Source organism: Ascaphus truei, chromosome 10, assembly GCF_040206685.1.
Source record: "Ascaphus truei isolate aAscTru1 chromosome 10, aAscTru1.hap1, whole genome shotgun sequence".
Classification (NCBI taxonomy): Eukaryota; Metazoa; Chordata; class Amphibia; order Anura; family Ascaphidae; genus Ascaphus; species Ascaphus truei.
Window position 1 is genome coordinate 45,429,346 of NC_134492.1, and position 14,260 is coordinate 45,443,605.

Genomic DNA, 14,260 nt, shown 5'->3' on the forward strand with positions numbered 1-14,260 from the left:
CCACCCGGGAAGCCTAACCACCCTCCCCAGGGCAACTACCACCACCTCCTCTACCCATTGATTGGCACAGTGGCACACCGATGCCCTATAGGCATGGTCTGTCACTATGGCAGTCAATGTGCACCTGCAAAATTAAATAAAACAGCACCAAATAAAAACACATTCAATTTCCATTTAAAAGAAAAATGCCAATTAGCCAATTGATTAGCACAGTGTTACACAAATTCCCTATGGGCATAGTTTGACACTATGATAGTCAATTGGCAACCTGCAAAAAAAAAACCCAGCACCAAATAAAAACACATTCAATTTCCATTACATAAAAAAGCCAATAAACCAAATGAGTGGCACAGTGTCACACCAATGCATCAGTGAAAAATGGCAGAAATAACGACACCCCATACCGTAACTCAGGAAGCAGGGGTCTCCAAGGCTGAAATTAATGTGGTTCACCTGTAAAATAATTGTGATTGTTATTTATTAATAATAAAGACGAAATAAATGTATGAATTACAATGTGCAAACTCGTGCGTCTGTGTGCATACGTGTCCTCTAGAACCTGTATGGAATGCATATCACGTGACGCGGAAGCCACGAACACTGGATGTGGACGTGGTTGTGATCTAGCTTCCGTCTTAAATATAATGCGTTTGACCAATTTTGTGGTACTGATCCTTTGGAAATGTACAGTAGTCCTTGAATATTAAATATAATGGTTTGGCTATAACTGAATAGTTGGCTCCTTAAGAACTCTTGGATGCTATCGGGGTCAGATGCTTTATTTACTTTTATTTTGTCAACCCGCCTGTGCACTTGTTCCTCAGTTAACCATTATTTTGTTAATATAGAGGTTGTTGCTTCCTCCTGTGCCACTATTTTTGCAATTGATTCCTCCCAGATTAATACAGAGACAAATAATTTTGTTAATACTGTACCCCTGCTTTTTTCGTATGTCCAATATTTGCCTGCCTACTGTATATCAAACTGAAAGGGTCCTATATTTTCTTTGTAATATTTTTGTTATTAAGGTACTTAAAGAACTTTACTCAGTAGGCTTGATCTTACTTTTTATTGCAACCCTTTTTTCATTTTCAATTTTTGCTAATTTGATTACCCTTTAGAAACTTTTTTTACATTCCTTATAATTCTGATATGATGCCTCCGTCCCTTCTGACTTTAAGGGGCCTATACACTAAACTTCGATACAGTAAGTTCATTGTCACATTGATCGGGTTGGCATGTTATTACCGAATGCTATGAGATTTGTGTAAAAATGGTAAGCACTACGAAAATTCGCACATTTTAAAGCATTTGGTAAAAAAATGTCACACCACATGAGTTTGTATTTGCTTAACGAGTGAAATAGACTTAACATTCCATTTAGCTCTACCAGTCTGGAGGAGCTGAGCAGAGAGAAGTTGCATCTCCCTGTACAGCTCTTACAGGAGATCTCGCCATTTAAATTTTAATAACATAGTATTGAAGCTGGGGGTCTCCAGAGCTGAACCGCATTCATTTCAGATTCAAGACCCCTTGCTTCCTGAGGTACAGGCCTTTGTAGGGCGTGCCGGCATCTCCTGCAGATGTTTGATGTTAATGTCCCGGTTCTGTGACGCGGAACATGTAAACTTGCGGGAGATTCCAGCACCGTTACGAAGGCCTGTACCTCGGGAAGCAGGTAGTCCCTAGGGCTGAAACTAATGTGGTTTAGCTCCGTAGACACCCTGCTTCAAAACAATGTTATTAAAATTAAAATATACCTTCATTACCTGAGTGGGTAACCGCTAAGGTAATGAAGGGGTTAAATAGCTTTACTTGGTTTGTTGATGGTAGATGGGGTGGGTGAAACTTTTAGTTGCCCCATGGGGGAGTGGTTAGGCCTTCCAGGGAGGGTTGCGGTAGGAGTTAACCCCTACATTACCTTAGTGGTTACTACCACTAAGATAATGAAGGGGTAAACCCCTATCGCGTGGCCTATTATGGCAAATATTGCATTTGTCCATTCAAATATACAATATAGTGCAATTAAATACAATAATATAAAACAAATACGAGCTATTTTATCCATTGATTGTCACTGTGGTTAGCTATGCCCCCAAAAGGAGCACAGATAGCCATATTGTAAATCGATGGGCACCCAACTACCCACACACTCTACCTCAACACCCCCCCCAACACATACAGTACCGTAATGTACAAAAGTCATATTTTCTAGCTCTTGATAATAGTGCATTTGCCCATTAAAAATAAACTATTAGTCAGCCAGCATATAACAGTAGTAAATACAAGTTATACTTACCCCTACCAGGATGAAGGCCATCCTAGTCTTTATCTTCAGTCTCCTGGTCGTCTTCCTCTTCTGTGGCATTAACAGTAAAATAAAAAAAACAACTACTGGCCTACAACCCCTTAAACACCTTAGAGGTTACCGTTGTGGTAATATAGGTTTCAAAGCCCCTCACCCCCTGTACTGTTATGTCAATGTGATTTATTGTGTATTTATTTTATTTTGGAAACAAATGGGCAAATGTGCTATTTGGCTACTAGTGCTTTTGCCATTTGTATGTGTGTGATGGGATTAGAGGGGTTGGGGTTGGGGTAGTTGCCCTGAGGAGGGCTAGGCCGCCCGGGTTGGTAGCGGTGGGAGGGTGGAGGGGTAGCCCCTAAATTACCATAGCGGTTAATGTGCTAAGGTGATTAAGGGGTTTCTGGCCAGTAGTTAGTTTTTTTATTTTAATGTTGCTGCCCAAAGACGCGGGTGACCAGGAGGCCAAAGATGAGAACTAGGATTGCCTTAATCCTGGCTGGGGTAAGAACAACTTTAATTTACTAAATGCTGACTAATGTTTTATTTTTAATGGGCAAATGCTCTATTATCCATATATAGATAATAGGCCTTTAACCATTACAGTGTGTGTTGGGGATTAGGGGAGGGTGGGCGTAGGTAAGGGGGGGAGGTCTTGTTTGCCCTTGCTTACCAATGTGGCTATCTGTGACTCGTTGCGGGCATAGATGACCACCATGACAATCAATAGATCCAGGGTGGGTAACTCTGTCGCCATTCGCCACTTGTGGTGAATTGGCAGTGAAACTGTGGTGAACAGGGCTGCCGGGACTCCCTGATGGGGGTGGGGGGGGGGGATTTCTAACTTTCCTAACAGGCGGCAGGGGGAGATGATATGCAGTGGTGGAAGATGGTAAGCTGCGCGGAGATGGTATGTGGCACCGGGCTGAAAGTATTAGCCGGTAACATAATTACTTGTGAAAGTAAGGACAGGACAGCAGGGGAGGTGCGCCATCTAGCAGCCTGACCCGGAACTTCCTGTCTGCTGCTACCTCACGGCTCCTCTCTCCGTGCAGCTCCTGCTCTGACTCAAGAGATTCTACTACCAGACAAGGTAGGCATGGATGGGAGGACTGGGAGAGATATGTGGGGGTCAGGGAAAGATTTGAGGGGAGATGGGAGAGATGTGAGGGGCTGGGTGAAATGTGAGGAGGCTGTGAAATTTGGGAGGGGGGCTGTGAGAGATGTGAGGAGGGCTGGGTGAGATGTGAGGAGGGCTGGAGGCTGGGTGAGATGTGAGGGGGCTGGGAGAGATGGGAGGGGGCTGGGAGAGATGGGAGGGGGCTGTGAGAGGTGGGAGGGGGGCTGGGAGAGATGGGAGGGGGTCTGGGTGAGATGTGAGGAGGGCTGGGTGAGATGTGAGGAAGGCTGAAGGCTGGGTGAGATGTGAGGGGGCTGTGAGAGATGTGAGGGGGCTGTGAGAGATGTGAGGGGGCTGTGAGAGATGTGAGGGGGCTGTGAGAGATGGGAGGGGGCTGTGAGAGATGGGAGGGGGCTGTGAGAGATGGGAGCGGGGCTGTGAGAGATGGGAGGGGGGCTGTGAGAGATGGGAGGGGGGCTTTGAGAGATGGGAGGGGGGCTGTGAGAGATGGGAGGGGGGCTGTGAGAGATGGGAGGGGGGCTGTGAGAGATGGGAGGGGGGCTGGGTGAGATGTGAGGAGGGCTGGGTGAGATGTGAGGAAGGCTGGGGGCTGGGTGAGATGTGAGGGGGCTGGGAGAGATGTGAGGGGGGGAGGGGCTGGAAGTGATGTGAGAGGGGCTCTGGTCTTTACCCCCCCTTCCCCCCCACATGCAGTCCTGTTCAACTGAATAAAAACATTTAAAAAAAACACATAAATATAATACATAAACATAAAACTTTTCCCCCGTCTCCCTTCCCCCTCCCCCCCCCGGTGGGAGATAATCTTTTACTAAAAATTTTGAATCCCACCACTGGGGGGGAGAGGGGGTGCTTGATGATGGGGGAGATCAAGGGTGCTGGTGAAGATGATGAGGGGGAGTTAAATGAGATGGTGATGAGGGGGGTTCAATTAAATGGTGATGAGGGGGGTTAAATGAGATGGTGATGATGAGGGGGTGAGGAGATGATGATGATGAGGAGGGTAGTGGTGGCGTAAAGGGGGGTGAGAGGATGAGGGGGGTTGCGGTTTGAGGGCATGCGCTTGCTGTGCTGTGCGCGCGCGTGGCAGTTATAGTTGGCTGAGGTTAGGGCAGGGAGCGTGGAACCGGCCGACAGGGGGAAAGATGAGGAAAATAAAGATTTTACGTCACTACCACCACTGAAATGTGTGTGTGTGTGTGTGTACGTACAATGTTAATAAATAATTTGTTAAAGCATTTCTTTATTTATTTCAAACGTTTTTATAACACACACACACACACACACACAGTACCTCACTCGCTCACAGCATACATACAAGAAGCATGCGTCACGTGCACGCGCGTTCGCACGGGCGCACACACTATAGAACGGCCCTGAGTATTTATAAACTTGTTCAAACAGTGTGTGTTTAAAATGTTCGCATTTGCAACATAATACCTCAATTTGTACATTGTGTGGCTATTTTCACTTCTAATTCGCCACACCTGTGGCTACATTGAAAAATAGGTTGCCCACACCTGCAATAGATTAAATGGCAAGAGTTTTGTTTAATAGTAATGTGTTTTTATAGTAATATATTTTATTGTATTACAGTACACTGAATTGATTATGCACATGGGTAAAATCACTATTAGCAAACTTTGGCTAACTTTCAAATTATTTTTATATTATATTTATTTTTTGATCTATTTTGTTTCTGTGATCAACTTGATCTTTTAATTTTGCGACTTTTCATCTTGCTAGAAAGACCTATTTACAGTTACTTTGTCATCTGGGTATTGGTTTTGCTACTTTTTGACAGTGTAATTGGGATTTCCTTCATCCCCAGTTTTTTTTATACATGTTGCTTTTGCATTTGGACACCCTATTTCAAAATCTTTGTCCTGGAACAGGAATCTCCATTTCTGCTCCCTCTGTTTACCCCCCCCCCCCCCCCCTTGCAGCTCTGCCTGCTAGCTTAGGCCGAGTCCATAGAAGGACAGGCCGTGCTGAGGCGTGCGGACGCTCAGCGCTGAGCCCCTGCATCCTCAATGAGGATGCCATGAGAGGGGGCTCGTGCGAGCGTCCGCAGGCGTGCTCAGGCTTTGGAGTTTTCAGCCGAGCGCCAAGCTGTTTTTCAGCGCGCTGTCAGCTGAAAACCTCCAATGAGAGCGGGGCTGCGTCAACGTCACGGCGCCGTGATGTTGGCGCCGTGACGTTGACGTCAGTGCATCGCGGGCGATGGGCCCAGCGACGTCACTGCCCCGCCTCCCTCAGTCTCCCCCCACCTCCGATCGAGGACGCTGGCTCGCCTGTATGTGCATGGAATCGCACAGCTTCTGCAGGCGAGCCTCAGCATCAGCGCGGTGCAGCACGACTCCCCCCCTCTATGGCCCGGGCCTTATTTGGATGTAAGCTTGCCCTGCAGCTTCACTCCTAGTGCAAATGGAATGGATACATTATGTTACTTTTCTCCCTCCAGTCTGTCACACCATTGTTGCCCTGGCAACATCTCCAGTCCTCCATTCTCCCCTGTCTGTTGTCACAGGTAGTTTAGCCTGACCCTATTCCTGTGTTACAAGCAGTACACATTTCCTTTTCTTCCTGACACTGGTTGAGTGAGTACTCCTGCTATATCCCCCTTGGCAAGGCAATTTCCTTTTTACGTGCCCCTAATTATAAAGCACCCACAGAGAAGCACTCTCTCACCACAACAAACCATCCACAAGTGCCTGTATTTGACTGATGCATAAAGTGAAGAAAATATAGCAGGACTTGTTGTGCTTTGGAAAGGGGGCTGAGTTAAAGCTAACTGGAGCTATTCACACATCATATGTGACCCTGGTTCCAGGATAATCTTTATATGTATACCCTGGTTCGGTACGATTTCTTCCTCTGTAATTAATTATGTCATATTGTAAGTAGCCACAACATTGTTTTCACTACCTCCTAGCTATAGATGAATTTAAATAATATTATGAACTACCTGTATACAGTATATGAGGTAATAGAACTTATTTTTTTAGGCAATAAGATCACACATTTCCTTCTAGCTCTATAAAAGTTTTGTAACAGCTAATGAACTCAACTGCAATTACAACAGTTGCATATTTGTTTTAATTTTCACCTCACAGTAAAATCCTAGTACACACACATACTGTAGCTCTACATAAAGTTTTTTATTATTAATTATATGTCTGTTTCTATTTTATTTCATACAGATATTGAATGTATATAAATATGCATTTTTTGAAACACTTATTAATTAAAAGGATTTTGCAATTCACTGTCACCTATTTCAATAGGCAACAGTTACCTAGCAACACATTTGGTGCAAAGTTTCTATGTTGTGTTTTTTCTTTCTCATTTTTATGCATGTCTTCAATTTCTGAAACCAGTCAGTACTGCAATAAAAGCTAATAAACATTTTTATCTCTTACCCCCTGCTGGTGTTAGGCTTATCTTGCCTATGTATAGAATGTCCACTATATACAAAATATACAAAAAAAAATAGAGAAGCCCAAAGCTACATCCAATATGATAAAAAAAAATACAATGTAATACCTATATATCACTTGAAAAAAGAGTAATTTAGTTCAACTCTTTGGCCAAAGCATTTTATGCTGCAAGCCACTTCAAGGCATAACCGAATATTGCAGGTCCTAACACTAACTGATTACAATTCTTATTTACCTCTACAGTTAGAGGAAGAAGGACCGCATTGGATCTGTCCCAACCAGCTGCAAGAAAAAGAACTGCTTACTTGGAAAGTGGGGAGGGGTGAGCTTAAACCCTGGGAGGGTGGAGCCACTAACCTCCAAAACAGCTGAGACCAGCTGGACAAAGTTAATAAACACACAGATACCCAGCAAGCTCTATGAAACCCTAAAAATGACCATATATATATGTATATATATGTATATATATATGTGTATATATATATATATATATATATATATATATATATATATATATATATATATATATATATATATATATGCAAATATAGCTGTATGCTCATCTGCATGTCTTAGGCAGGTCTGCAAACCCGCCTTTCCCCATTATCAACCAGCATACAGCACTTCCACTGCAGCAAGGGATTCTGGGAAATGACATGCAAATGAGCACACAGTGTCACTTTTTGCCTCAATAACCATTTTTAACATGGTTCCCTATAGGCTTAAGCTTGCTGCATGGTCACAGCTTTGAGCACAGCCAGGGTTAAGGTGCATACCCAGAAAACCACCCACAGACAGCTGTTTCGACCTTGATGGGTCTCATCAGTGGGGGAACCATGTTAAAAATGGTTATTGAGGCAAAAAGTGACACTGTGTGCTCATTTGCATGTCATTTCCGAGAATCCCTTGCTGCAGTGGAAGTGCTGTATGCTGGGTGATAATTGGGAAAGGCGGGGTTGCAGATCTGCCTAAGACATGCAGATGAGCATACAGCTATATTTGCATATTTGCTTTCCTGTGGAGGGTTTTTGTCACTTTTTTTACTCACCATAACTTAACTCAGTATTATGTATATATGTATATGTATATGTATATGTATATGTATATGTATATGTATATGTATATGTATATGTATATGTATATGTATATGTATATGTATATGTATATGTATATGTATAGATAACAGCAGGCACTTCAAAGGCTCCAAAGAAATAGGTGCTTGTTCAACAAAAATAACAGGAAACCAGGTGTCCCACCAAGGAGACAAAAAACAGCACTCAAGGTATATTGCAAAAGTGTATTTGAAAAAAAGCAGGCACATATAAATCCAACGTTTCGGTCCTGTATAGGACCTTCCTCAGGGGCGTGCTGGAGAACACTGCCCAAGGAAAACATATATACCCATCACCCACCTGTGTGCATAATCAAGAACCAGCTGATTGTAATTAAAAACGGGAGTACTGTAGGCGCATGGGAGCCCTGTCATCACTGTGCAGCAGCTCAGCCTTACCACTCCTCTGTTTACACTTAGCTATCAATGCCAGACACACCGCACATGTGCGCCTGCGGGTGGAGCCAGTGAGCACACCAGTCATTCTAAGGCATCCCCCGTTGCCATGGCGACGCAACTAAAGCGCCTGTAACCATGGGAGTGTAGGCAGAAGCAGACTGCAATAGGGAGCAGGGGCACTGAGCCGTTTGAACATGATGATGTCACATCACCAGCAGCAATAGGTCCTGTAACCAAAATGAAAGTGCAGTATTAAAAACACATGAAGAGGTGAAAATATATACTCCAGATGCACAGTATTACTAAAAATCACTATCAATAGTGCAACGATAATAAATATACTAATATCACTCTAACATGCTACCAAGAGAAATGAATATTGAATGCAGATTTGCTTGTAAGAGTTTGAAAAAGCAGACATAAAGGAAAGGAGGAACAGGAAGGGGGAGTGGAGGAAAAGGGGAGAGAGGGAAAGGGGGATGGGAGGGAAAGGGGGAGGGGAAAGGGGAAGATGGAGGGAGGGAAAGGGGAGGAAAGGGGGGAGGAGGAAGGGGTGCTAAGGAGCAAAAATGGGGTCACATAATAAGGCAAAAATAAGCCCAAAGATGAATACAGAAACGGATAATTCTAACTACACAGAGGTGACAGATGGCAGTAAGATCCCCAACTTTAACTCATAAATGCATCTCCCTACAATGATACTACTGTTGCTACAAAAAGCAACCCAGTTTAAAATCCTCATTAAGTCCTCTGGGTGCCATAGTATCAAGTTCATAGATGAGCCTTGTTTCCAATTGCAGTAATAATTTCTTCTGTCACCACCATGAATGGACGTGTGCGCTTGCATAATAGGCATGCACCTCAGCGTTGCAAGGCTATGCTTAAAGTTTTTAAAGTGCCTCGCAACTGGTTGCAATTTATGGTCCTCCAATCCAGTGTTGTCGGCCAATGCCTTCCTAATAGATGATCTATGCAGACTAATCCGCTCCTTTAGCATGCGCGTCGTTTTACCGACATAATATAGTCCGCAAGGGCACCGGATAAAGTAGACAACATATCTACTTTCACAGTTCATATAGTCCTGAATAAGGCGTGGTTTGCCACTATGGGGATGTGAATACTGCGTGCCAAGAATAAGGTATTGGCAGTTGGTGCATCCATGGCATTTAAAGACACCTTTTTTCTTACTCAGCCAAGTTGTAGGTTTACCATATTTTTCCACCGGGTCTGCCCTAGTTAATGTATCGCCAATATTTCACCCTCTTCTGTAGCAAAATAGTGGGGGACGCTCAAAATTCTTGCCAATGGTGGCATCATTCGCCAATATATTCCAGTGTTGTTGGATCGACGTCTTAATCATTCTTGATGCAGTACTAAATGTACTAGTGACATGGAACCTATCTTGCTTCTGTGCATTCGCAGAGGGCAGCAGGAGCTGTTCTCTGGGGACATCCATGGCTCTCTTAAGTGCTGCATCAAGGTCCTTACATTCATATCCCCTCTCCTCAAAGCGTTTATACATTTTCACAAGGGCTTGATCACGCTCACCACTATCACTAGTAATCCGGCACACTCTAAGAAACTGGGAGTAAGGTAACCCTTTCTTAAGAGGTATTGGATGATGGCTGGTTGCCAGGAGGAGTGAATTCTTATCAGTATCTTTCTGATGTATCCTCATCCGAAGTACTCCTTCAGTTAGATATACTTATGTGTCAAGAAAAACAACCTTACTTGGACTATAGGTCAATGTGAACCGTATGTTGGATGCAATTTGGTGGATGCACTCCCCCTTCCTGTTCCCTCCTTTCCTTTATGTCTGCTTTTTCAAACTCTTACAAGCAAATCTGCATTCAATATTCATTTCTCTTGGTAGCATGTTAGAGTGATATTAGTATATTTATTGTTGTTGCACTATTGATACTGATTTTTAGTAATACTGTGCATCTGGAGTATATATTTTCACCTCTTCATGTGTTTATAATACTGCACTTTCATTTTGGTTACAGGACCTGTTGCTGCTGGTGATGTGACGTCATCATGTTCAAACGGCTCAGTGCCCCTGCTCCCTATTGCAGTCTGCTTCTGCCTACACTCCCATGGTTACAGACGCTTTAGTTGCGTCGCCATGGCAACGGGGGATGCCTTAGAATGACTGGTGTGCTCACTGGCTCCACCCGCAGGCGCACATGTGCGGTGTGTCTGGCATTGATAGCTAAGAGTAAACAGAGGAGTGGTGAGGCTGAGCTGCTGCACAGTGATGACAGGGCTCCCATGCGCCTACAGTACTCCCGTTTTTAATTACAATCAGCTGGTTCTTGATTATGCACACAGGTGGGTGATGGGTATATATGTTTTCCTTGGGCAGTGTTCTCCAGCACGCCACTGAGGAAGGACCAAAACGTTGGATTTATATGTGCCTGCTTTTTTTCAAATACACTTTTGCATATACCTTGAGTGCTGTTTTTTGTCTCCTTGGTGGGACACCTGGTTCATATATATATATATATATATATATATATATATATATATATATGTGTGTGTGTGTATGTGTGTGTGTGTGTGTGTGTGTGTGTGTGTGTGTGTGTGTGTGTGTCAATTGGAGTGCTACTGGGCGTGGCTAAATATATACAACAAAAAACTAAGAAGCCCAAAGCTACATCCAATATGACAAAAATATACAGTGAAGTACCCAGCTGGTTGTGACATATCAAATACAATCATTCTTCCTCTAACTATAGAGGTAAATAAGAATTTTAATCAGTTAGTGTTATGACCTTCAATATTAGGTCATGCCTTGAAGTTGCTTGCAGGCTTAAAACGCTTTGACCAAAGGGTTTAACTAAACAACCCTTTTTTCAGTGAAATATAGGTATTGACTGCCTGTGGTGCCAGTGGAAGTACTGGGAACATCAAACCAGTCCACAAAATAATTAAAAAAATCCTAAGAATCCACAGCACTCATCCTTAGTATAAAACGTTTAAATTAAATTAAATACTTAACACAATCTACATCCTCAACCAGAGAAATGCTAAACCAGCCCACAACATACCTAACAATTGTGAGACGTGGCCCAAATGCATGAAGAGGAGTCAGATAATCATCAAGAGTGCCACAATCAGCAACCGCAAAAAGGGAAAAGAAACAATAAGTTATGCATTCATTGTTTAGTAAATATTACTGCAATTCGTTAGTTAATCAATTAAAGTTGACCTTGTATTGTATTTCTCTAATTTTAGGCATTTTTCAAGTAGATATAGCTTTATTGCTCAACCTGTACTTAACCACTACGTCCTATACTTTGAGCCCCTGTAATTGGCCTATTAAAGTGGTGCCTGGCCAATCTCCTTGCTATCCTGTACAAATGTTGCCCCTCCACTCCTTGTCTGCCAATTATGCAGTCTGCTTTTTAAACAGGACATCTGTTATGAGACAATTATGCATATAATCAAATACAAGTAGTTCGTAAAACTGTTGTAATAGTTTTGTGTACAATGATATTTATATAGAGTTAACTATGTTTGCAGCAATGTACATCATGAGTTAGACAGAAGTGCAGAAATTATAATACAATACTAAATTTAGAATATTAACTAAGAGAGTCCATGCTCAGAAGATGCTAATCAGCCTGTGTGACTTGGATCTATTAAGGCTATGTTGCTACCTTTCTGTGGTGAGAAAAAACTCTGCAGGTTACAGTATATTGACATTTTTTCTTTTTTTGGTTAACCGAGACACTGTGCTTGAATTCCAGCAAGTTGGCAAAATCTTGCGAGTTTGATCCTTTGGCCATATTGATCAGATTTGCTGTCGGAATGAAATTACTTCTAAAAAAGCCTTTCTCGCACGGTTTGGACATGCAAGAAAGCCTTTAAGAAAATAGCAACCTGCCTATTGGAGAGAAAAGGGCCTGATAGTCTGTTTTTACATACAGTAAGGACTGATAGAACCTTGTAAAGTGTAACGCTCGTGCTGCCCAAAAACAAGACAAGACCCCGGCACTGAGGTGGGAAGGTATAACACCACACACCCACAGCAGCGGAGGCGTGCCTGGAAGGCGGATAGTTTAGCGTAGCCGGGTTTGGGTGGAGAGTGAAAGAAATTTGATATACTTGCAGAGTTCCTGGATTGGAGATGACAGGATAGTAGGGATCCAAAAACCATGGTCTGGGATGGAAAGAGCAGCGTAGTCTGAGTCTGTATACCGTGTTCAAGGGTAGGAGAGATCGCCGTAGTCGAGGGTATGCCAAAGTCCAAAATCCAGAAGGGTCCACAAACAAGCCGAGTCGATACACAAGAGGTTAACTGCAAAGGAGACAGAGGATTGCACAAACGAAGTGAGCTTCAGGAGGCTACATAGGATTATGCTAAGCAAAGCATAGGAGGAAGAAGGAAGTATTTAAAGGCAGGACAGCCAATGGGGACAGAGGGCGGAGCGGAGGCGCGGCCCCAAAGGAGCTGGGATAAGCTGCAGGCAACAAGGCAGGGAAGATAAACTTGCCACACAGCTGGGGATCGTTGCATGTCATCATGTGTGCGCTCTGCACGGGAGAGACGCACGATGCGTGCAGGAGGCGGGACCAATTTCCTTGAGGCAGCTAGAAGAGCTGCGGGTGCGGACGCGCTCTGTAATGATAGCGGGGGAGCACACATGGGCAGGAACAATGGCCGCGGTGGCAGCAGCAGGTAAAGAGGGAACACGCCGCAAAGGACGTGTTCCCGATTCCATACATAAAGGTAGCTTTGGCCCCAAAACAACAAGTGAGTACAATTTAATTAATTTATATTTAGTTGAGCAGTGCATTTATATAGTTTTAGGAAAAATGAAACATAGCAATGGAGAAAACAATGGGATGCTGGGTGTAAAGGGAAAATACACCATATTAGCAGCAAAATCCAGAAGGTCAAAGAATTGCTTTTGCTCTCCCAAAGAATGTGGTTACATGACAAATTTGCAGGTCACATTTGTCATGTATATATATATATATATATATATATATATATATATATATATATATATATATATATATATATATATATATATATATATATATATATCTCAAATGGAAATATTACTGTATGCTCATTTGCATATATATATATATATATATATATATATATTATATATATATATACAGTGTTCGACAAATCACCCAAAAATCTACTCACCATCTAGTCCCGCCCCCAACCCCGCCCTAGTCCCGCCCCCAACCCCGCCCCTAGTCCCGCCCCCAACCCCGCTTTAAAATAAAATATATGAATAAATACATTTAATAAATTCCTAGTCAGAACAACATTCGTTTTTGACAAATGTATTTATTGTATTACATTATACAGCTAAACCCCGTTATAACGCGCCTCGTTATACCGCAATTCGGTTATAACGCGGTTTTCCCCGTGGCTCCCGTTTAAAAAAAAAAAAAAAAAAAATTAATTTTTTTTTTTTACATTTTTTTTTGCACACTGCACACACTGCACACACTGCACACACTCACTGCACACACACTGCTCATTGCTCACACTGCCACACTGCACACACACTGCACACTGCACACACACTGCTCATTGCTCACACTGACACACTGCACACACACTGCACACTGCACACACACTGCACACTGCACACTGCACACACACTGCTCATTGCTCACACTGACACACTGCACACACACTGCACACACACTGCACACTGCACACACACACTGCACACACACTGCACATTGCTCACACTGACACACTGCACACACTGCACTGTACACTGCACACTGCACTGCACACTGCACACTGCACACACACTGCTCATTGCTCACACTGCACACACTGACACACTGCACACACACTGCACACACACTGCACGCACACTGCACAC